Raw genomic sequence first — 26,531 nt, 5'->3', positions numbered from 1 at the left:
CTGGACCTTCGGAAGAGCAGTAGGGTGCTCTTACCCACTGAGCCATCTCACCAGCCCTTCTATTTTCTTAAGACATATTTATTATTCCTATTTATTTTCTGTTTGAGTGTTTTGCCTGCATGTGTTTCTGTGTGGTAAGCATGAAGGCCATAAGGCAACATTGAATTCCCTGAAACTGGAGTTACAGAGGGTTGTGAACCACAATGTGTGTGCTAGGAATTGAACCTGAATCCTCTGGAAACACAGCTATTGCTCTTTATGACTGAGCCATACTCCCATGCCCCTCTTCTATATGTATGAATGTATGTTTGTTTGTATGTATGTATGTATTTAACAGTGTAACAGTGTCTCCTTTGCAGGCCTGGGAGCTCACCAAGTAAGCTTCCAGCAATACAGGCATTAAATGCACACATCATCACACCCTTATTGTTTTAATACTGATGGTAAGGATCAAACTTTTATCCTCATGTTTGCAGGAATATACAAGCAATTTACCAACACATCTCTCTTCTTAGTCTCTAAATCTTTTTTAAAGGATGAAATGTGAAGGCCACATTAGGATTTAAAGAATTCTAGAGAGGTTTATACATTACTATAATTTGAAACCAGATTTAGAGTCCTGATGTTGCTACTCCATTCTTTCTCAGCCCTATTATTATACTGACTCTAATTATAGCTATTATCTCCCCTGTCACCTTTACCATTCTCTATTTTCTTTTACTTTTCTTTATATTAAGAAAAATAATTTAATCTTCAGGCTCTATTTGCATAAAAATCTGTATTATTTTGGGCTGTGAACCTAAGCTGCTGTTCATACACTAATTCTGAAATTCATTAATGAGATTTCATATAATCCATTTAATTCTATGGTATCTGAGTGCTTCAGAAAGATTTTAGTAAAGGGAAACAGAAATAACCTATGCTATTGTGTTTGTCTTGCATGGTCATGCATGGGCAATAGAATATAAAATTTCATACTATTAAAATATTAAGGCTGCTATCATTTCATCCTACTTCCATAGTTAATATTTTTCCAAGAGCTTTTGTTTGTGATACTATTTGCATTTAGTTTATTTAATTTTTATTCTTTTAAAAATTTAAAATGTATGTTTGTGTGCATGTGTGTATAGGTGTATGTGTGTGTGTATATGTGTGTGTATATATGTGTGTTGAACTTATGTGTTTATGGATGTACAGGTATGCCTGTGTGCTCATGGATGCCAGAAGTCATATTTCTTTGATTTTTTTTCTTCAGTCGACACCATCTTACTTTTTCAGAGAAGGTCTATTTTGTTACCTTGGGAGTCACCAAGTAGGCTAGGTTTTTGGGCATTGAGCCCCAGTCATGGTCTGCCTATATTCACTTTCCCAAAACTGAGATTAAAAGTCTACATCATTTCACTACCAGTGTTTGTACAGGAGAACTGGACTTCAAATTTGAGTGCCTGGGCTTGCAGAAGAAGCTCCATTGTTTTGTTTTTATTCTTTTCCTCCTCTTTTCATAAATCATTTCCAGCCTCCTATTTCCTTTTATTTTAGAAATTTTTTGATTATATAAAGTTAATAAAACAGACAACAAAAAATGATTAAAAGTATTTGGCCTTCCCATAATACCAGATTTCTGACAATCACCTTCACCACCTTCATTTTCTTCTTCCTCTTCCTTGTCTTAATTACAGAAAAAAATGTGATGGTAATTGCAGACTACCAATGGAAAGGTTAGGTCCAGGAGGAAATCGGAAAAGTCAGATTTTTCCTTTATACGTGCCTATGTAACATTGTCAAAATCCCCTATCACTTTAGAATCCACATTTGAGAAGTGTGATATTGATTGCCATATTGCAGAAGTCAGTCTCACAAGTCGTATCCTCAGAAGCATCCAAAATGATGGCAGAAAATGATGGATGATTGACAGTTATCTTTTTTTCTGACAAAGCTTTCATTTGACATTAATTTTCCAACTGTTCTCTTGGTGGCTCCATTTTGAATGTAATGTTCAAATACCAACAAATCACTAGTTACTTTACATCAAGACTGCTTGTAAAATTTTCTCACATAACATGTACTGAGAGGAGGGAATCCTTTTGATCATAATCAAATTTCATGTGTAAATTGACTTCATCACACTTTTCTGGCAGTCATGTAGCAAGCCAAAGACAATCAGCACTTTCTTGCTGGTTCAGTCATGCATGGTTCTCATAACTTGTTCTTACATACAGAACTAAGATAATCTGTTGTTTCTGCTTCATTAATTCTGGAGCAAGTACACATTATCTTCCCCAACCCATGCCCATTATTGTCCAGAAAGAAAGCTATACCTTTATTTTTTCAGACCCCAAGTAGACCTACTGAAAAATGACGACAGGAAAATAATGACTATATTACATGGAAATACGCTCATCTTATGAGCTCATAAGAATCAATTCTGTTTTTCTTCTTCAGGAGTATCTTCAAGAAGAGAGTCAAAATAACATGCTGAACATTAAAATAAACAACATAGCACTGATGTTTCCTAAGAAAACACAAATTAAGTTTATACATAAAAAAATTGAGGCAGGGTAAATTGCTTTGTATTTCTGCCATGGAAGAGTCAGCACCTTGTCTGGATACACAAAGTATCCACTTCATATTCAGAAGAAAAAATGATGTAATCTAGGTCATGAAGTCATAATTAAAAGCGGTTTTCTAGATTTGGACTTAATATCCAAAAAATGTTCATAGGCTTTTGATATGAACACCTAGAAAATGAAGAAGTGTGGGAGGCCTTTCCATTACTATGAGGCATACACTTAAAAGAATCCTGACTATGGAAAGTTTTAACTAGTGTAAATACAGGAACTCACCAGGCATTACATCATGCCAACCACAAATAAAAACAAATCGCCACCTTACATGACAGATGTGCTTCACTGGTGATTTCTGCCTGGGCACATAACCCATTTGTTCCTAGAAGGTGTTTTAAGATTTTCCTAAAACAAAGCTATGTTATTCTTGTAGGAAAAAAAAAGTTTCAATATTGCCCAATTTTAATATATAAAAGACATTATATTTCTGCAAATTTTAAAAGCTTCACTGAATGTCTCTCCATCTCCAGCTTCCCACTGATTTTCTTGTAATTTTGACTGACATGACAGTATTCAGTATGCATGGCAATCTTCCAAGTTCTCTACATGTACAATACAATTTATTTCTCACAGGATATGTGTTTGCAGATGTATACACTGAGCCTTAGAGAGGTGGAATAATTGTATAATGTTGTAATAACTAACAGAATAAAAATTATACCCCAGACATGGTTTTTGTTTGTTTGAGGGCTTTACTGTGTGATCACTCCAAATTTTCATTTTATCAGATTACTCTTATGCTGCCATTAGACAGGAAAATGTCAGATATTTAGTTGTCTGCCCTATTCCGCTCCAGGAGCATATATGAGCATATATATATATATATATATATATATATTCCATATATATTTCTTTGTATATAAGTATGCAGCAAAATCAACTAGTTGATATATGTGTGTGTGTGTGTGTATACACACACATTCATATATATATATATATATATATATATATATATATATACACACACACATTATTACATACCTGTTCACATACCTGTTATTGACTGATGGGTATATAACCTGAATATAAAATAATGTGACTTTATGAAGGCACATTGTCTATTGAAATTATAAAAGATGTAACATTTACAGTGATACAAAACAAAAATTCAAACATAAGCAGAAAATATAAGCAGGAGTCTTATTAAGGCAGAGAAGGATCTGTTTAGTTATTATACTGCACTGAATGCTACACTGGGTCTTCAAAATACTCATGCCATGTTCTTTGCTTAATACTTACATGTACACAAAACCACCATACTCCCCATTTGTGTTCTTTCTCTACCTGTACATAAACAAAAAGATATCAAAAAACTATACAAACCAAAATCCTTAATAGTATTTTAACCAAATGCTATAAAATTTTGAGTTTGTTATTCCATACTCTGATCCAACTAAAGGCTAAAGCATATTCTCCTGCCATTAAATCTTAGACAAGCAGTTTCAGTTAGCTTTCATACAGTCACACACCCGTATGTGTTTAAAAATGAAAATAACCCCAGAGATAGTTTAGTTTTAGCATTGAAATAGACGAAACCAAGATAGAAGTGTAACAAGAGACAGCCAAAATGGTATTTCTGCTTCATTTATCTGAACCACCTGGAGGCTGATTTAATTTACATGTATTTGTTCATATTTTGCCTACATTTGGACAACACCAATTTGTCCAAATTGGGATCCTTTATTGGTAAATCTGAAAATTGATTGAATGAGAGATTTCAGGTTGGGTTTCTAAAGGTGGTTATTGCATGGAATTTATTGTGTCCTCTGATCACCAACGCTACAAGACTGATACTAGTGTTCAGAGCATTTACAAAGAATTTGAAAGTTAGTGATCAGTGTAACTTCTGGTGGTTATCAACATGTGAATGAGTAGAGACTCTGAATGAAAGGTAGCCTCTCAATTAGTTGAATAAAGACAAAGGTACAAAATTGTATCTGTGGTGCTTATATAAGGAGCTCCAGCTAATTCAGATGAAGTTGTTCAAAGGACAGATGTTGAGCTTAAAATCAATTAAACACAAATAATTTCAGTGAAGCTAATATCCTTTAGACTATTTTTAGATTTGCTGACTATTCTTGGCTTTTCTTAGCTGGTTGCCATATTCAATTTGGTCAGACTTGCTTCCTTCTGCTTTCTTTGAACACAGTTTTGGAATAATTTAGATGAATTAGCCAGAAGGTTAGGTGTAGAGTGTGGCTGGTTAATAATGGTCACACATATTTCAAGATTCTCTCTGGGAAACAGGAAGGGAAACCTCTTCCTGGGTTTGAACTGGCCTGTGACTACAGATAAAAATTGCATGTGGCAGACATGTTGTGATGACAGTTCTTTGAGTAACCAAGATGCTATAAGTTTCTATGACATACAAAATTACAAGAGAACCTGAAGAAGTTTTGACTAGTCTGTGGTACAATGTTTTCAAAGCTGAATCTAGCCACTTTGAAGGACCACACAGGAGAATGGAAGAGAAGGGGAGAAAGGGGGAAATTAGCAATACATAGCACAGGAGAGCTGTCACAAGACATTCCAGTCATTCCACCTTCCATATGACATTCCCAGTGTCACGGAGCACAGACATGGACCTTGAAATGCCATGATCCAAAGACATGTTTCTGAATATCTGAACAATAAGGTAATGTTTGAAGCCTCTGAGATTTACTAGATTTGTTTATTATTTCATAGTAAATAACCACTTTAGAGACAGTTTATTGACTTTTTTTTTTTTACTTTTCCTGTTCCTTGTGGTATTAGTGAGCAAAAGGATGTGTGTATATTATAATATACTCTACACCCAAGCTCTGATCTGAACCCTCTTTACTTCTATGTTGGAAGAATTTAAGACAAGAAAGAACATCTTCCTTTCTGTTCCCTCTGCATTTTCTTTCCACATCGCAGTATTTATTCTTCCAATTTATTTAAGATGCACTTCTGTCAATATAGAGAGCTCTTGCTACTGATGGAGGGCAAGGGTATCACATTTGTGGAAGAATGTGACACCACAATTTAAAACTCAGAGGAAAATAAATCGTCCTCACAAATACCTCCTTTCAATCACTCAACAAAATGTCCCCATGTCTCTGAGTCTGTTTTTTATCAGTGGCACACATAGCTGCTGTAAACTCATGTAAGGCATCCTAACCCTGAAAGTTTGCTAACTTGGAAATTGCAGAAGGCAAAGCTCTAAGAAAGTCTTTGTGCTATTTAATAAATCTCCTATTTATGTCACAGCATTTCTTGTCAAATGGAGATTTCAAGCTTCAATAGCTTTCTGAAAATCAACCCTCAGCATCTGCAGAATTCGCATGTTTCATTTGTACCAAACTTACATTTTAAGTATGTTATTTCGAGAAATTCAATACACCCTGCTGTTTTCCTTCCAATATTTCTTAGCCAAGTTGGTGCCTGTACTCTATGCTGTTTTCTTTTTTGTATTCCATATTAAGATCAATACTTTAGTACTCAATTGGTTGATGCCATACCATGGCCAAAATAGTGATAAAATAAACACTGTGTGTGTGTGTGTGTGTGTTTGTGTGTGTGTGTGTGTGTGTCTGAAGAATTTTATGTTATATAAACTAATTTGGCACAAAAGAACACATACACAGTGATCTCATATAAGTATGGAATTCTGGAAAATTGACATCAGAGAATAGAACAAAGGTTACCTGTGACTAGAATGGGCAGTGTAGGAGACACCAGAGAGTTGGACAATTAGCATAAAGGATAACTAGGTAGACTATTCAAGTTTTGGGTATATTAGGTCTCAATAATATACTGAATATTCCAAATATTCTAAACGAGAAGTCTTCAAATATTCTACTCCCTATGCACTGTATTTCTCTGTCATCCCACATCTCTCACACCAAACTACTGGGCAACTTTTTCCAACATACATCTCTGTTAGTGCCACAGTGAAATGAATAAGTTAGTGCATATTGAAAAGCACATAATGGACACATTTAAAAATAACACAAGTTCTAAGAAATGCAGAACATGGAAGGCAATTCAATAATATCTCCTCCAACATCTTACTTTCAGATGAGTTAAGTTCAGTCAGTCCTGACATTATGAATGACTGCTTCAAGGTTCTAGGATCAATCAACACCTATGAATAATAACACAGGAATTTTTCAATACTTTTACTAATTCTTTGAAAAAATCAGAAAATGTATTTTTCAACACCTCTCCTTCCAATAGTGCCTACCAAATATGCCCAATCCACATCCTGCATATGTTATTCTCTTCTCTTTTCTGCTGCACATCATTCCTTTGCTGTTTTTACTCCTCTTCTTCTCTCCTTTTCTTCCTTCCCTGGCTCCTCCTCTTCTTCCTCCTTCATTTTTCTCCCATAAAATTGAATTTGTTATTCTCATATACTCCTGATTGTGTGAAATCCAAACCCTTAGTTTCATCATAGTAGACTAGAAAAAAAAAAAAAAAGAAAGAAAGAAAACACACACACACACACAATGCTAGTCTACATTTTAGTCTTAAATGTATTCTTCTCAACTAAACCAGCTCTTTTGAATACTAACATGAAATAAGTTTGTGGTTTCTTTATCATGTAAATACATATATCATTTTTTTCAAAAGTCTTAAAACACAGAATAAAGTGTTTCCTAGAATGTTTATCCATTCACAATTCAGTCAACCTATTATTCAAGAACTCTGCACAAGTGCCTTGCTGTGTATTTAGATACTGAGAATACAAAACAATGAATCACAACTCTCTTGATTCTAAAAAACATGCCTGTAAATAAAAAGTCAACATAATCAGAGTTCATTGTGGCAGCTATCATAGACCTAACTCTTAAGTGTACAATTATACACATGAATAAGATTCAATAATGAAAAATAATCTGACCTACATATAGAATACAATGTGTTTTCTTGGGCAAAATTATAGTCTATAGAAGTACCCATTTGTTAGAGAATTCTTCCTTAGTTAAAAAGGAATAACTAAGAATATTTTAGGAAATGAACATTATGATGAACTAGGGAATATTTTATACAAATGAAAAATATTAAATGAATGTCCTGACTCTGGACATATACAATTTTTCTGTGTCCTCTATATTTTTTGCTTTCTCAAGAGGCACTGAAAACCATTAGACTGAGCACAGGAGGAGCTAGAGAAAGGACGCAAGGAGCTGAAGGAGAAACAACAATATGAACCAACCAGTACCCTCAGAGCTCCCAGGGACTAAATAAACCACCAACCAAAGAGTACACATGGAGGGACCTATAGCTCCAGCTTCATATGTAGCATAGGATAACCTTGTTGGACATGAGTGGGAGAAGAGGATCCTGTTCCTGTGAAGTCCTGATGCCCCATTGTAGGGGACTGCCAGGACAGGGAAGCAGGAGTGGGTGGGTTGGTGAGCAGGAGGAAGAGGGATGGCATAAGGGGTTTTCAGAGAGGAAACAAGGAAAGGGGGATAACATTTGAAATGTAAATAAAGACAATATTTAATAAAAAAAAAGAGGCACTGAAGAAAGCAATAGAGGTATAAGTTGAATGTATTATGACAAACCTTGGGATTTATTTATAAAACATAATTTGAGACTCTACAACAAACCCAAAGTAAACTTTCCTGAAAAAAAAAGTCAAGAATGACATAGTGAAAGTCTGTTTAAAATACAAATGAACCAAAGATGTGGAAGGAATAAGTAACAATTCAAAATTGGGAGGTCAGACACATATTTGGCAATCACCTTGGAGACAACTGATGGGTGTGGATGATCAGGTTTCCCCGCTGGGTTTCTTCTCAGAGTCTCCTTGTGGAAAGTTCCATGTAGAAAGGATGATTCTTTCTCCTGCTTTTAGTATCATACTTTCCTCAGACATAAACACATCTCTATATTTTTATCAGAAGCATTTTATTTTGTCCTGAAATAGATGGAGCCAGAGCATCTAATTTTTATTATGATCATATCTTTACTTGTCAGTCAATTGTTACCTCTTCTAAGAGATCAAAAGTTCTTGAAACCATGAACCATGGAGGCTTATTTTTGCAATGTATTCCACTGTGTTGCCTTATAATTAAGCAGCCCCCTAAATATTTGGTAAATGAAAAAATGAGTATTGAGTACAGGAGAGACTGTAAAAGGTTAGTCTAGTCTAGTGCCTGGTACGAGTAGGGTTAATAGTTAACTTTAGCATCAAGTATGATCCTGAAAGTTAGTTTTCTGTCTACAAGAGATGGTAATTTTACATTCCTTGTAGAAACCCTTATATAATCACACAGAAATCTTGAAGTAGACTGGTAGTGCTAGCCTCTTCTTTGTTTTCTTACTCAATCAAAAGAGCAATTTACTTGCAAATTGGAAAGAAAAAGACATCTATCTATTTAAAATTTTTAAATTGTACCACAAACTCTTCTTTTAGAGGAAAAAAACAAATGAAACAGCCCAACAGCATGAGAAATACAGTGTTGTTCTTTATAATGAAAGAAGGTAGCTGTGATCCATTGACAATCAAAAGTTTATAGCAGACACATGTGGGAGGAGTTTAGATAGGATAAAACTGTCATTCTTAAATCTAAGATAGAGAGGACAGCTTTGTGTATTCTGCAGTGTCACTTAGTCACATTGAACACCAAAGAGATATTGAACACATACATTTAATTGTACCACACTTTGCCTAATGTTTCTTTCCATTCTTTAATAAAGGATTGTGTGAAATGGCACAATCAACCAACATCATTGTGAAAGTGTTAAAGATAGTAGTAACCTGTTATAACCTACCACAACTTTACCTACCCTACATCTCCCGAACTATTGCCAAGCTTGAGAACCTCTTATGCTCTACTACACTTGGTCATGGACTAAATGATTTAAGATAACAGATGAATCAATATAATTTTATAAACTCTAGATGAATACCTACAAAGTCCTTTTGCTTTGAACTGATATCTTGCCTATACAGTTCTTTCTGAGATGGAAGATATTCATAGTCATTTTTTAAAATATGAGGAAACTATGGCTGAGAGGAGTGAAACGTCACTCAAACTGATGCTACACAGCATAACAAGGTCAAAGACATCATCCTTGAACATGTTCAAACTTCATGTAGCACCACACAGTCCCAAATTCCTATACATTACAGAGTTGAGAGTTAAACTTTTCCAAGCAAGAAATCAATGAAGCAAAAGACACCTTGATTACTCCAAGTTCAGAAAAACTCTTAAGTTCACCAGAAAAGGTGAAAAAAAGTTTATAGGAAATGTGGGTTTTTTATTTATTCATATTTTAATTAGTCTATTAGCATGTGGAGGTAATGCACTTAAATGGGACCTTGGCAGGAAAAAAGCATATTTTAAACAATAAGAAACCAGAGGAAACATTGAACATAGCTATTATTTTTGGCAGGAGTCTTTTCTTACATCTTTTTTTTTTTCCTTTTTGTTTCTCTTCTCTGGTAACAAAAGGGGGAAAAGTTTAAAAGAGAGAAGATTGCATAGAGTTGGGGATTAACATATTTAATTTACATAATGTCAGTGTGTTAAAGACTATGTAGGTGCAGCACTATAAAATATTCTTAGTTTAAAAGCAGCTCAAAATAGGAACTTCTTTTATTTTGTGTGTTTCTTCAAGTTCGTTCATTGTGTGGCTAATTTAAAAAAGAACACGGTTTTCTCAGCAAAGACAGCACACGATATGCACAGAAGTTTGTAATTATTTAGGAACTCGTGTAGTTAGTTCCCCTCTTGCCTAACTCTCCAGGTGATGTAATAGAGACATTATGATGATTCAACTTGATCCTCCTGGCTCATCACAATGGTGACATTCTCACAGATATAAACCAGAAGACTTTTTTCACTTTAACAATTCAAAACCACTGATGCTGGAAAGCTTTGTGGATGTCTGTTTAAAGTAGAATCACCAGTCTCCCTCTGAACAGAACAGCAGGCTGTATATAGTAGTTCTCCTTCCTGGATACCAGTAATACTTGACAGCAGCTTTCACTCAGAAAGAGTGTTTGGGAAGAAAACAACTGCATTCTTCTCTACCCAGTATGCTCAGTTTAAGGTCTGTAAAGGTCCAGTGTTCCAAAAGTCTAAATTCATAAGTACAGCAACTCAAAGAGTAATTACTCTTTTATTAAAACTTAACTTCCCTTTGCTCAGAAGTCTTCATCTTGAGTTGTTTTTGTTATCAGTGTACATTCCATGCACAGATTGACCCCTTCCTTTCAATGTTTTGATCCATATGTATCATGCTCTTTGACCTTATTTTCACTTCCATATTTCTTGCTGTCTGCCCCCTTTTCCTTTGAGATTACATTCAATGGTCCTGTTTAACAAAAACAGAATAATGAATGCTAATGTCCTAGAGTTAAGATCACTGGGCCACAATGCATATAATTATGATTATTAGAGGATCCATAATAAAGAATGTATTTATGACAGTATGGAAACATAAGTGAGTCCTACTCTTCTATTTCATTTCTTTTCACCTATACTATAATACTCAGGATGAGAAGACCATCATTGTGTTTCTTCTGAGTGGATTCCATCTGTTGATGTTGATTCTCTGAGGAAATCTGGAATGATAGCTGCTATTGTTTCAATGTGAATCTCTCCTCACAGGCTCATGGCTTTGAACTTGACCAGGGCTGTTTGAAGAAACTGGGACACTGAAACCTTCACAAAAATATCTCATTGGCTGGCATAGGGCACTTGAGATAAGCTTTGAGAGTTCCAAACCATTTCTAGATATATGGTTCAGCTTCTTCACTGTAATGAACGTGATGAATGGACCATATCCACCCATTACACGTTCCATAAAATGGTTAATTCCAGCTCCTGAAACGAGGGGCCAAAACAAACCATCTCTCTCTCTCTCATAACATTCAAGTAAATAATACACAACTCACAGAGGAAATGAGCAAATTCGTATGTCCAGGTTCATGTCCATTGTTTTCCTCTTCACATTCAAGTCTACAGGTGTGTATTAGCTTATCAATCATCCTAACTAAGCACACACTTTCTACTTGAATAGGATTTCTGTTCCCCTTCAGTGGTGCTTGTGACTGGTTAAACAAATATATAGATATTCTGGCTAACAGGGCCTTCATCACATTATCTTATCTGATCATACCTTAAATGGCTACCAATAAGATATTGTATCCTGCATATAATTTGTTTGTTTGTGTATTTATTTATTGAAGATTATGAGACATGTTGGAGAAAATGTGCTACATATAATCATTTTTAAAAACATGGGCAATAATTATAATGACCTTTTGGCAATTTTTAACTAAGCACAGATGAAATGAAAAGTAGCAAATGATCTAATTGTCCCTTAAGGTACTTCAATCACAGCAATGTTAGTGTAACTTACACAAAAGACTTCCCAATTCATATTTGACACCATTACTCCAAAGGAAACAATTGCATTTAGGGCCAGGAAACTAATTGGTATCTAGATTTTTGTATTAGAAAAAAAATTAGAAAAAAATGTTTTTATCAATTATACAATGAATAGTCTATTTGTTCACATGACCATTACTAAATGGCTTCCTAAAAGACAGCAACACCAGTTGTTGTTTGTGATCCAACAAAACAGACCCTTATGTATCTGGCTCTGGTCTTTCCATGCAACTCTAGTCTTTACTCCAACTTTTATATACAACCAAATGTTAGCACCTACTTAGCTTCTTTTCTGGAGTCTTTACATACTTTGTTCTCTATGGGGAATCTCACATAATTCCCTTTTCAAAGCAATTTTACCTGACTCCTCCTTTGTACAAATCTAGTCAATTTGTTTTAAACTCTGTGTTTCCAAACCACCTTTACATGAATAATATATGAATATAATACATGAATATAATGAATATTCTCATTCATCATCCTATTGTAGTTTCATACTTATGCACATTTCTCTTTCTTCTCTGGATGAGCACTGGCCATAATAGAAATCACATATTTATTCCTTGTTTACTTATAAGGAATAAAACATGCTTTTTACTAAATACATGTACAAGGAGTTGATCATATGGTATTAATTTAAACTATCTCCATTATATTTCTCCATATATTGTCTCTAATAAGGTATAAAGTGACCTTGCTCCTTGATTTAAAACTATTGGTTAAATTAAGGTGATGACAGCCAATAACTGTGTAGAAGAGACATAGGTGGGGATTGGGATTACTGGGCTTGTGGTCTGAAAAGACCAGAAGGGGAGAGGAAGGTGGAGAGAGAAGAATCCATGGGGTAAGGATCTTAAAATCATAGCCATCAATTGTAGTTAAGAGTAGCTCAGATAGAATATAGTCAGTAGTACCTTGGGGTTATTGATAGAAAAGTAGATTCTAATAACATAAAGGGTAGTGGAGTTGTAGTGTTGATAAGGACTTATTATAAATTATCTAGGAACAGAATAATAAAAGGCAGGTTTGAAATCTCTGATTGTGTTTAAATATTTTCTACAACATTAGTGAATTTTTCTTCCTCTAGATGTGTAAGTAGCTACTGAGCTTTCATTCATCTTTTTTCTCTGTAGTTTATTCACTTTACACTCCTAACCTAGGACCTGCTCCCTGCTCTTCTTCCAGTCCCTGTCTTTAGTAACCAAAATATGTATTGTCTTGTGTTATCAAATTGTATACAGCTAGTGGATGAAAGTTCTGCAGGGTTTTTACCATAGCATTTAGAATGTTGGAAACTATTTTTACAAGATTTTTGTTCATTAAACATTGCGGTTTTTTCCCCACAGATATGCCAAGACAAATTAATTAGTTCTATAGGGATTATTCATTCAACAATAGAAAATATGTTTTAAACACTGACAATAAAATAATAACAAAACTTTAGCAAGTAATATGTATTAAACTATTTCAAAGTAGTTTATACATATAAACTCTTTGAATCTTCAAGATGATGGCAAAAGGCAATTTTATTTTCTCAACTGTGGAACTGAGAAAATGAAGTAATGCAGGAAGAAATGATCTAGTCTACTGTCAAAACTCAGATGTCCAACTGAGAGCCCTACACTATGAACTTCATTAATGTCTGATAAACAGCTTCAATGAAGTAGCTGGATATAGAATTAACTCAAACAAGTCAATGGCCTTTCTCTACACAAAGGATAAACAGGCTGAGAAAGAAATTAGGGAAACAACACCCTTCTCAATAGTCACAAATAATATAAAATACCTTGGCGTGACTCTAACTAAGGAAGTGAAAGATCTGTATGATAAGAATTTCAAGTCTCTGAAGAAAGAAATTAAAGAATATCTCAGAAGATGGAAAGATCTCCCACGCTCATGGATTGGCAGGATCAACATTGTAAAAATGGCTATCTTGCCAAAAGCAATCTACAGATTCAATGCAATCCCCATCAAAATTCCAACTCAATTCTTCAACGAATTAGAAAGGGCAATCAGCAGATTCATCTGGAATAACAAAAAACTTAGGATAGCAAAAACTCTTCTCAAGGATAAAAGAACCTCTGGTGGAATCACCATGCCGGACCTAAAGCTCTACTACAGAGCAATTGTGATAAAAACTGCATGGTATTGGTATAGTGACAGACAAATAGACCAATGGAACAAAATTGAAGACCCAGAGATGAACCCATACACCTATGGTCACTTGATCTTTGACAAGGGAGCTAAAACCATCCAGTGGAAGAAAGACAGCATTTTCAACAAATGGTGCTGGCACAACTGGCGGTTATCATGTAGAAAAATGCGAATTGATTCATTTCTATCTCCTAGTACTAAGGTCAAATCTAAGTGGATTAAGGAACTCCACATAAAACCAGAAACACTGAAACTTATAGAGGAGAAAGTAGGGAAAAGCCTCGAAGATATGGGTACAGGGGAAAAATTCCTGAATAGGACAGCAATGGCTTGTGCTGTAAGATCGAGAATCGATAAATGGGACCTCATAAAATTGCAAAGCTTCTGCAAGGCAAAAGACACCGTCAATAAGACAAAAAGGCCACCAACAGATTGGGAAAGGATCTTTACCTATCCCAAATCGGATAGGGGACTAATATCCAATATATATCAAGAACTCAAGAAGGTGGACTCCAGAAAATCAAATAACCCCATTAAAAAATGGGGCTCAGAGCTGAACAAAGAATTCTCACCTGAGGAATACCGAATGGCTGAGAAGCACCAGAAAAAAATGTTCAACATCCTTAATCATCAGGGAAATGCAAATCAAAACAACCCTGAGATTCCACTTCACTCCAGTCAGAATGGCTAAGATCAAAAATTCAGGTCACAGCAGATGCTGGCTAGGATGTGGAGAAAGAAGAACACTCCTCCATTGTTGGTGGGATTGCAAGCTTGTACAACCACTCTGGAAATCAGCCTGGCAGTTCCTCAGAAAATTGGACATAGTACTACCGGAGGATCCTGCAATACCTCTCCTGGGCATATATCCAGAAGATGTCCCAACCGGTAAGAAGGACACATGCTACACTATGTTCATAGCAGCCTTATTTATAATAGCCAGAAGCTGGAAAGAACCCAGATGCCCCTCAACAGAGGAATGGATACAGAAAATGTGGTACATTTACACAATGGAGTACTACTCAGCTATTAAAAAAATGAATTTATGAAGTCCCTACAAAAAAAAAGGGAAGGAGAAAGATCACACAACTTCAGAATAGTTCAGGCATATTTTTGCTTGCATTTCTCCAGCATAGTATCAACAAAATAGCAGTCCTTTTTTTTTCTATCCTGTATCTGTCACATGTCATCATGATCATTATCAATGTGTCCAATTCCACCCTGTCTCCTAAATTTTGTTCAGCTGTTATGTCAATATTTCTCTAACCATGGCCTACATATCATTTTTTTCTTATTTCTTTTTACTTTCTGACCCCATAATTTCTATGACCAATGACCATTAGAACAAAACAGCAAGAAACTACTGTATTTACTTCAAGATTCACTTTTATGAGTTGTGCTTTCCAATTACCTAAATGCTGTTATTATTGCTTTTCCTATACTCAATATCTTCTGAAAAACCTATGGGTCACTGCACTTACCTAATTCACTTACTAAGTGTGAGTTGTTTGGGTCACCTTATTTTTTAATAACGTTAATTTTTAGAGATATACCATAGCATCCTCAGCATCATGATCATCATCATGATCATCATCTTTATGATCATCATCATAACCATCATCATCATCGTCATCACTCTTATAAAGGCAAAGTATCACGATGTAGCCCAAGGTAGCCTGGATATTACTAGGTAGACTGACTCTAACTTATAACTCACAATGATCCACCCACTTCTGCATCATGAGTTCTGGAACTAAAGTAATATATATCTATATATATATATATATATATATATATATATATATATATATATAATCCCTTACTATATCATTTCTAAATTTATTAAATATCTCTGTGTTCTAAAAGAAAAACAAAATGTAAATATCTTGACTGTCAGAATGAAATATAGAGAGGAGAAAACAAAAGCTGATGACTTGGTGGCTAAAATTGTCCATTGGACTGCATGAGGACATTTGCCCTGTTGAACTTTAATTTACTTGATTGAAAAAAATAAAGTGTCACAAAGAATTCAAAATTATCAAGTAAATGAGTAAAGTAAATGGAGGAGATAGATTTCTCAGAAGTTATGGCATTTAGGAGAGTATATTGATACCCACATTTAAATAATTAGAAACTTATACTATAAATTAATTTGTGTAATAAAATATGTGTATGTATTTACTTAATATCTATGTATATATAAGCAAGTGATATGTTTTAAATTTGAAGTCTTCAAAGACAAATATAGCCTTACCAAACATGCTTAACACACGTCAGATTTGTTTGAAATTTCTCACACACACAAAAAAAAAAAAAAAAAAAAAAAAAAAAAAAAACCTAGTGCTTGGTTTATCTTCCTTCTTCACACTCTAAGGAAATAACATGGCCATTGGCATGAATGTGAGCAACAAGTATGTGTAATAGTGGGATTAACTCAGCAGTCACTATATCAGGTGCTGAATTTGGGGTTCTCTCTATGTTTGTATTTGTTATTCATGTATCAAATGTTGTATAAAGGATCTTAAAATGTTCCAATTAAATGTAGAGAATGGTGAGGCTCAAACAATAAATTAAGTTGGCCATAGTTCAAGCTAAGGTATCAGAATTTGTCTCATCTATGACTGTATAGCCTAGTTAGTCTGTAGTAAGAAGAATCAGTTTTAATCTATCCAGATGTAATGAACATTTCCCATTACTCCTATTCCCTGGCATTTGCCTCCATTCAGAATGGAGAGTCAAAAGGAAATGTATATTCTAGACTTGAATTATCATTATGACAACAGAACAATGTTGTCAAAATTTCATTCATGAATTTTTTCCCCAATCCCCTCTACACGTGTTGAATTCCTCTCTCTTCCTCAGTCTTCTCTATAATGAATCAATTTAGTAACAAATATTGCACTGCCAATACAATACAAATATTTTCTCCTCTGTTCATTTCATTCTGATAAACAAGACTTTCCTTGGTTGTGCTCTTTTACTCCAGCCAGAACAATTGGCTTTCCTCCTTCTACAACATTATCATAGTTTTGGAGTGGTTACAATATTTGGCAAACATAGCTCTAGTTGTGAGGCAATGAATTCTAAGGTAATTTAACATCAGAATAATACATTACTGGCAACAGTAGTGAAAACAGCATATTGAAGTGGGTTTTTGTTGTTGCTGTTTTGTTTTTAAATGGCAATCTTCTCTCACCTAGATCAGTTTCCCATCATTTAAATTAGCTTTCTCTATACATGTGTATATGAAAATTAAGAAGGTTAACAACATCAAGAAATACTGTTTTATTTAATCATTATTGATGATGTGCACAAATAATTGTACTTTTTTATTAGCTATATTCTTTATTTACATTTCAAATATTATCCCCTTTCCTGATTTCCCCTTTGAAAGTGCCCTTTCCCCTCTGCACTCCCCCTGATCACCAACCTACCCACTTCTGCTTCCTGGTCTTGGAATTACCCTACACTGGAGCATCAAGCATTCACAGGACCAAGAGCATCTCTCTTTCTCTCTCTCTCTCTCTCTCTCTCTCTCTCTCTCTCTCTCTCTCTCTCTCTCTCTCTCTCACGCTCTTTTTCTTTTTTTTAAAATTAGGTATTTATTTCATTTACATTTCCAATGCTATCCCAAAAGTCTGTCACAACCTCCCCCACAGACTCCCCCACCCACCCACTCCCACTTCTTGGCCCTGGCATTCCCCTGTACTGAGGCATATAAAGTTTGCACGACTAATGGGCCTCTTTCCACTGATTGCCAACTATGCTATCTTCTGATACATATGCAGCTAGAGACAAGAGCTCCGAGGGCAGGGGGTACTGGTTAGTTCATATTGTTGTTCCACCTATAGGGTTGCAGATCCCCCCAGCTCCTTGGGTACTTTCTCTAGCTCCTCCATTGGGGGACCCTGTGATCCATCCAATAGCTGACTGTGAGCATCCACTTCTGTATTTGCTAGGCCCGGCATAGTCTCACAAGAGACAGCTATATCAGGGTCCTTTCAACAAAATCTTGCTAGTGTATGCAATGGTGTCAGCGTTTGGAGGCTGATTATGGGATGGATCCCCAGGTATGGCAGTCTCTAGATGGTCATCCTCTCGTCTCAGCTCCAAACTTTGTTTCTGTAACTCCTTCCATGGGTGATACTCCAGAAAATCAAATAACCCCATTAAAAAATGGGGCTCAGAACTAAACAAAGAATTCTCACCTGAGGAATACCGAATGGCTGAGAAGCACCTGAAAAAATGTTCAGCATCCTTAATCATCAGGGAAATGCAAATCTAAACAACCCTGAGATTCCACCTCACACCAGTCAGAATGGCTAAGATCAAAAATTCAGGTGACAGCAGATGCTGGGGAGGATGTGGAGAAAGAGGAACACTCCTCCAATGCTGGCGGGATTGATTACAAGCTGGCACAACCACTCTGCAAATCAGTTTGGCAGGTCCTTGGAAAAATGGACCTAGTACTATTTGAAGACCCAGTTATACCATTACTGGTTATATACCAGAAGATGCTCTAACATGTAATAAGGACACATGCTCTAGTATGTTCATAGCAGCCTTATTTATAATAGCCTGGAGCTACTGGTTGGTTCATATTGTTGGTTGTCCTATGGGGATGCTTCTGCTCCTCTGTTCCTTTCTATAGCTCATTCATTGTGGACCCTGCTTGTAATGCCAGCTTGCCATCCCACCAGCATTGGAGGAGTGTTTCTCTTTCTCCACATCCTCCCCAGCATCTGCTGTCACCTGAGTTCTTTATCTTAACCATTCAGACTGGTGTGAGGTGGAGTCTCAGGGTTGTTTTGATTTGCATTTCCCCTATGACTAAGGATGAACATTTCTTTAGGTGCTTCCCAGCCATTTGGTATTTCTCACTTGAAAATTCTTTGTTCAGCTCTGTACCCCATTTTAAAAAGGGTTCTTTTTCTTTGGAGTCTAACTTCTTGAGATTTTTGTATATTGGATATTAGTACTCCATAGGATATAGGGTTGGTAAAGATCTTTTCCCAATCTGTAGGTTGCCATTTTGTCATATTGACAGTGTCTGTTGCCTTACAGAAGCTTTGCTTATGAGGTCCCATTTATCAATTCCTGATTTAGTATATAAGCCATTAATGTTGGGTTCAGGAAATTTTCTGCTGTGCCCATGTGCTCAAGACTCTTCCCCACTTTCTTTTCTATTAGTTTCAGTGTATCTGTTTTTTTGTTTAGTTTTGGTTTTTTTGTTTTTTGTTTTTTCGTTTTTGGTTTTGTTTTTTGTTTTTCTTGTTTTTTTTTTGTTGTTGTTGTTTTGTTTTGTTCTGTGGAGGTCCTTGATCATCTTGGACTTGAGCTTTGTACATGGAGATAAGAATGGGTTGATTTTAAGGAATGAAATATCCACACTTCAGTCTTCCTTCTTCCTGAGTTTCATGTGTTTTGCAAATTGTATGTTGGGTATTCTAAGTTTCTGGAATAATATCCATGTATCAGTGATCCTGGCATATACAGAAGTAGATACTCACAATCATCTATTGGATGGAACACAGGGCCCCCAATGAAGGAGCTAGAGAAAGTACCCAAGGAGTAAAGGGGTCTGCAACACTATAGTAGGAACAACAATATGAACTAACCAGTACCCCAGAGAGCTTGTGTCTAGTTGCATATGTAGCAGAGGATGGCCTAGTCGGCTATCAATGGGAGGAGAGGCCCTTGGTCTTGCAAAGATTATATGCCCTAGTACAGGGGAATGCCAAGGTCAAGAAGCAGGAGTGGGTGGGTTTGGGAGCAGGGAAAGGGGAAGGTATAGGAGACTTTCAGAGAAGAAACTAGGAAAGGGGATAGCATTTGAAATGTAAATGAAGAAAATATCTAGTTTTAAAAAATGAGTTGATTTGCATTCTTCTACATGGTAACTGCCAGACGAACCAGCACCATTTGTTGAAAATGCAGTCTTTTTTTTTCCACTGGATGATTTTAGCTTCTTTGTCAAAGATCAAGTGACCATAGGTGTGTGGGTTCATGTCTGGGTCTTCAATTCTATTCCATTGATCTACCTGCTTGTCTCTGTACCAACACCATGCAGTTTTTATCACAATTGCTCTGTAGTACAGCTTGAGGTCAGGGATGATGATTCCCCCAGAATTTCTCTTATTATTGAGAAAAATTTTTATTATCCTCGGTTTTTTGTTATTCCAGATGAAATTGTAAAATGTTCTTTTTTTTTTTTTTTTTTTTTTTTTTTTTTCCGAGACAGGGTTTCTCTGTGTAGTCCCGGCTGACCTGGAACTTACTCTGTAGACCAGACTGGCCTCAAACTCAGAAATTCACCTGCCTCTGCCTCCCAGGTTCTGGGATTAAAGGCATGCGCCACCACACCTGGCAAAATGCTCTTTCTAACTCAGTGAATAATTGAGTTGGAATTCTGATGGGAATTGAATTGAATCTGTAGATTGCTTTAAGCAGAATAGCCATTTTCACTATTATTCCTGCCAATCCAAGAGCATGGGAGATCATTACATCTTCTGAGATCTTCGATTTCTTTCTTCAGAGACTTGAAGTTCTTTTTTTTTTTTAATTTTTAATATTTTTATTACATATTTTCCTCAGTTACATTTCCAATGCTATCCCAAAAGTCCCCCATAGCGCCCCCCACTTCCCTACCCACCCATTCCCATTCTTTTGGCCCTGGCATTCCCCTATATTGGGGCATATAAAGTTTGCAAGTCCAATGGGCCTCTCTTTCCAGTGATGGCCGACTAGGCCATCTTTCGATACATATGCAGCTAGAGACAAGAGCTCCGGGGTTCTGGTTAGTACATCATGTTGTTCAGACAATAGGGTTGCAGATCCCTTTAGCTCCTTGGGTACTTTCTCTAGCTTCTCCATTGGGAGCCCTGTGATACATCCAATAGCTGACTGTGAACATCCACTCCTGTGTTTGCTAGGCCCCGGCATCGTCTCACAAGAGACAGCTATATTTGGGTCCTTTCAGCAAAATCTTGCTAGTGTATGCAATGGTGTCAGCGTTTAGAAGCTGCTTATGGGATGGATCCCTGGATACGGCAGTCTCTAAATGGTCCATCCTTTCATCACAGCTACAAACTTTGTCTCTGTAACTCCTTCCCTGGGTGTTTTGTTCCCAATTCTAAGAAGGGGCACAGTGTCCACACTTTGGTCTTCATTCTTCTTGAGTTTCATGCGTTTAGTAAATTGTATCTTATATCTTGGGTATCCTAAGTTTTGGGCTAATATCCACTTATCAGTGAATACATATTGTGTGAGTTCTTTTGTGATTGTGTTACTTCACTCAAGATGATGCCCTCCAGGTCCATCCATTTGGCTAGGAATTTCATAAATTCATTCTTTTTAATAGCTGAGTAGTACTCCATTGTGTAAATGTACCATAATTTCTGTATCCATTCCTCTGTTGAGGGACATCTGGGTTCTTTCCAGCTTCTGGCTATTATAAATAGGGCTGCTATGAACATAGTGGAGCATGTGTCCTTTTTACCGGTTGGGACATCTTCTGGATATATGCCCAGGAGAGGTATTGCTGGATCCTCCGGTAGTACTATGTCCAATTTTCTGAGGAACCGCCAGACTGATTTCCAGAGTGGTTGTACAAGCTTGCAATCCCACCAACAATGGAGGAGTGTTCCTCTTTCTCCACATCCTCGCCAGCATCTGCTGTCACCTGAATTTTTGATCTTAGCCATAAAAATATGGAACGCTTCACGAATTTGCGTGTCATCCTTGGGCAGGGGCCATGCTAATCTTCTCTGTATCGTTCCAATTTTAGTATATGTGCTGCCGAAGCGAGCACGAGACTTGAAGTTCTTATCATACAAATCTTTCACTTGTTTAGTTAGAGTCACACCAACACATTTTATATTATTTGTGACTATTGTGAAGTGTGTGGTTTCCCTAATTTCTTGCTCAGTTTGTTTATCCTTTGAGTAGCAAAAGGCCACTGATTTGTTTAATTTTATATCCATCCACTTTGCTGAAGTTCTTTATCAGGTTTATGAGTTCTCTGGTGAAATTTTTCGGTAACTTAAGTATACCACCATATCATCTGCAAACAGTGATATTTTGAGTTCTTCCTTTCCAAATTCTCGCAAATTGAATCCAAGAACACATCAAAATGATAATCCATCATAATCAAGTAGGCTTCATCCCTTGGATGCAGGGATGGTTCAATTTAATAAATCCATCAACATAATCCACTATATAAACAAACTCAAAGATAAAAACCACATGACTATCTCATTAGATGCTGAGAAACCATTTGAAAACATTCAACACCCCTTCATGATGAAAACCTTGGATATATCAGGAATCCAAGGCCCATACATAAACATAGTAAAAGCAATATACAGCAAACCAGTAGCCAACATCAAACACAATGGAGAGAAACTTGAAGCAATCCCACTAAAATCAGGGACTAGACAAGGCTGCTCATTTTCTCCCTACCTATTCATATAGTACTCGAAGTTCTAGCCAGAGCAATTAGACAATGGTACATTTTTATGAGGCAAAAATTATGTACCTATACAAGTATACTAAATATCTTTTTCTTATTAGTAATTAATACATGTACCATATTAAATGTTTATTTTTTTATACTGACAACATAAAAAAATCCTTTAGCGTTTTTAATTTGTTAGCTGAGAGGTCCTTTGGTCTATATAATAATGGTGGGAAGGCTATTGGAGCTTTTGAAGTGCTGTCTAGTTGTCTCTTGATAGACATCTGACTTCCATTCCGAGACTGCTAGAGCAAGTAGAAGCAGGCTGCTCTGCACCCTTGTTGTTATAGATTTAGAACAGGTACAGCATATTAAAGTTTTATTTTGGCTAGGAACTCAGGACACTTTAATCCAGGTTGCAGTTCTTATTATCGATTCCCCACAAAGAAAGGAACTAATTTTTCTCAGTCCATCCCAGGATATGGTCATACCCTACTTATTTATGCCCATGAAGTCCAGATTTCCTAGCACTAAACAATGTCCAGTGTTATTTTATCTGGATTTGGGGGTTTGAAATGATTGACTCTGAGGACTCAAACTCTCTCTGAAATATTTCTGTTGAACAAGTCCTACAATTTATCTTCTCTGATTTACCCCAGATTTTAATCTTTCTTCAGTTGTAGCTTTCTACCATGACTTGCCATTTCTTCGATGTATTCTAACTCTATTCTTCATTCCTTTTTCTTACTATTGTGAGTTCACAATGTGTGTTCACAATGGCTGATGCCACCATGAATATACTCTACTGGGCTATATTTATTGGCCAAAGCATCAAGGACAGCCTAACAATTCCAAACAATTGACAGATTATATCATAGCCCAACATCCTCACTTATGTACAGGTGAATGTACATTAAGATTGGTTAAAATATCAAGTTAAAAGAGCTTTTCACTACCATTCATAGTGGCTTTTCACAAATTATAACAGGGCAATTCTGTCCTATGTGTCTCTCTCTATTGTGTCACAGCTGTTTCAAAATACATAATGCATTACAGAAGGGTGCAGAAGCTTCAACTTTCTATATAGTGGGCTGCCAGAACATATTACTCCAATCTAACTGAAACAATTTAATGCTCGAGCACCATCATATCCTTCTTCAACTTTTCCTTTTTAACTCACACATTTCTTCATGAATATTTGTCTATTATTAATTATATACTCGTAGTAGCTGTTTTTAGGACAAGAGTATATTGAAGCTGAGCAGTGGTGGCACATGCCTTTAATCCCAACACTTTAATCCAAGCACAGGAGGCAGAGGCAAGTGGATCTCTGAGTTTGAGGCCAGCCTGGTCTACAGAGTGAGTCCAGGATATCCAGTGCTTCACAGAGAAACCTAGCCTCGAAGAAAAAAAAAAAAAAGAGTATATTGATGAAGATTTTTCTAATGATTGATACTATTATCTGTAAATTTTTAAGATACCAGTTTATATTGCTAATGTATTGCTGTATTGCTAATGTAATCACACTTTAATGAACAACATCACCCTTTAAAGGGGGAATATAGAATAGATAATAAAATAGAGTAGTGGAAAATTCTATGTGATGGTAATATTTAATTGTCAGTTCCATACAAACTAGAATTAGCATAGAAAAGAGTCTCACTGAGGGATATTTCATAATCAGCTTAGAGAGCGTGTATGTCTATGTGTGATTGCCTTGACTGCTAATGTGAATTGATGAGGGCAGACTTAGGACACTGTGGGTAGGTGCCGCAGACCCTCAGGGTCCCTGTGTCTGTGTGGAACGGGGTTTCTCGACGCGGGTGGGCAAAGCGTAGATGAATGAGTGACAAACAGACACACACAGGAGAGTTCATGTGGAATCTGAGTGTAATTTTCAAATTGAGCATCAGACTTTTTATGCAGAGGACAATAAAGAAGTTGGGTGACATATTCGCAAGGTACAATTGAGGTAACCGGAATCTTACATAAAACAGAGGAATGCAAACACAAAAGGTCTAACAGGAACCACCTTGGATAGAATTCATTGATAACAGCTGGGATCAACAAGGGCTCCACCTAAGATTCACTAATCTTAGAAGCCAGGGTCAAAGGCTTCGCGCCCTTGCCATAGTTCCTATTTTAGTCTCTTGTATAGTCCACCATCCCTTTAGGCCATTGTAAATACGTGTGTATGGGTGTAACTCTGCTACAGTTCTAAGTATCTATTCTGGTTTCTCCTTTGGTCTGAAACTTCCTTCTTCCTTAGTGATGGTAAATTCCTGTGTAAGGGAGTGACTTAGCTTTTACAATCTTACTGAATTCCAAGCCCATGATCTTGCTCAAGGACATTTCTAGGACTGTTGGAACACTGGCAGAAGGCTTTAGCCATGTCAGAATTCAATTTTAAAAAGCACTTATAATAGGAAAATACTGAAAGAGAGCACATGGATCCATACACTAGACTAACGCGGGAATGGAAAATTAATGTATGGGTAGGGAATGCTAGACTCCAGGAGGAGAGCTTCCTTGAAACTCTTTTGCCTCATGAATGACTTTTAAGCCTTTCGGCTTGTCCAGCTGACTCGACCAGAGAGCGTAGCAGGTAGGACCATCTTTAAACAGGGATCCAAGACTGTCAAAGTATATATAGAAAACTAAGCATTAGCGGGTTTTTATTCTTCTGGTCTTGATTGTGGGTGACTTTCCCGTAGTGACAGACTATAATGTAAAACTAGAAATAATAAAATAATTTATTTTCAATTTAGATTTTTCAAGATGGTTGTGAAAGAGGAAAATTACTGGACACCTGAACTCTTCAACTCATAGTCCTCTTACCCCTCCCATCTAGGGACTGTTCCCGGAACACTCCTGAACTTCTCACCCCAGAGTACATTCCTGAACTCTTCACCCCAGAGTCCGAACCCCTCCCAAATGAAAACTGTTCCAGGAACATTTTTTAGATAAGGGTCTCCTGGAACAAACCTAGTCCTACCCCTCCTAACTGAAGACTGTTCCAAGAACATTTTTGAGATAGGGGCCTCCTGGTACTACCCCAGAATGTTCCAATAGATCGGGTACATTGCCAAAATATAGGACACGACCCCTTGGTGACGTAAAACTTGTACTTTTCCCCTGGCCTTTTCCTATAAAAGCCTGTAAAAATTTAGGCCGGGCGTCGATTCTCCTCTACACCATGCTGGGTGTATGAGTTTTGACCCCAGAGCTCTGGTTTATGTGCTTTTTATGTGCTTTCTTGTTGCTGCTGTATTAAATCTTACTCTCTACATCTTAAGTTCGGTCTCAGTGTCTTCTTGGGTGCGCGGCTGTCCAGAGGCTTGAGTGAGTGTCTGCCCTCCGGGGGTCTTTCATTTGGTGCATTGGCCGGGAATCAGCACGACCACCCAGAAGTCCTGGACTCACTCAGAGGTAGGATTTTCTGTTCTGTCTTGGTCTGGTGTCTGTGTTCTGTTTCTGGAGACCAGGTAGGTCTCAATCTGGAGGCCAGGTAGGCCGTTCTGTATCTGGTGCGATCGCAGTTTCGGTTTTGCGCGACACTCAGTGCTCGGTATGAGTACCTGAGACCGTGCTCCGGGTAGGAGTGTGGGGTGGATAAGGGTAGACGTGTCCAGGTGTCCACCGTCCGCTCGCCCTGGGGGACGCCCCAGGAAGACAAGGGGAGGACCAAGGACGCTTGGTGGACCCCTCTGGAGACCAGGTAGGTCTCAATCTGTCGGCCTTTGGAAGGCCATCTGATTCTGTAAGTTGTCTGTGGGCGACGCGAGGTCGCTGCTGTTTTTGGTTTCTTTTTTGTCTCAGTCTCGTATCTGCTCTTGTTACGTCTGCTATTATTCTAAAAATAGACAATCTGCCAGAGCGGGAGTGGATGTAAAATCTCGCCCCCGTCAGGATAGTGTTCTC

General features: G+C 36.9%; 1 non-coding gene across 1 annotated transcript; it reads right to left on the bottom strand.

The window, feature by feature from the left end:
* Nucleotides 1-21,858: 21,858 nt before the first annotated feature.
* LOC115031864 (U6 spliceosomal RNA) lies at nucleotides 21,859-21,965 on the bottom strand. Its single transcript, XR_003837501.1, has one exon. It is a non-coding gene; the product is annotated as a U6 spliceosomal RNA (small nuclear RNA).
* Nucleotides 21,966-26,531: the final 4,566 nt, after the last annotated feature.

Source organism: Mus caroli, unplaced genomic scaffold (genome assembly GCF_978045245.1).
Source record: "Mus caroli unplaced genomic scaffold, Mus_caroli_1 scaffold_10, whole genome shotgun sequence".
Classification (NCBI taxonomy): Eukaryota; Metazoa; Chordata; class Mammalia; order Rodentia; family Muridae; genus Mus; species Mus caroli.
Note: the sequence above shows the minus strand (reverse complement) of the source record. Positions and strands in the feature narration are given on the sequence as shown.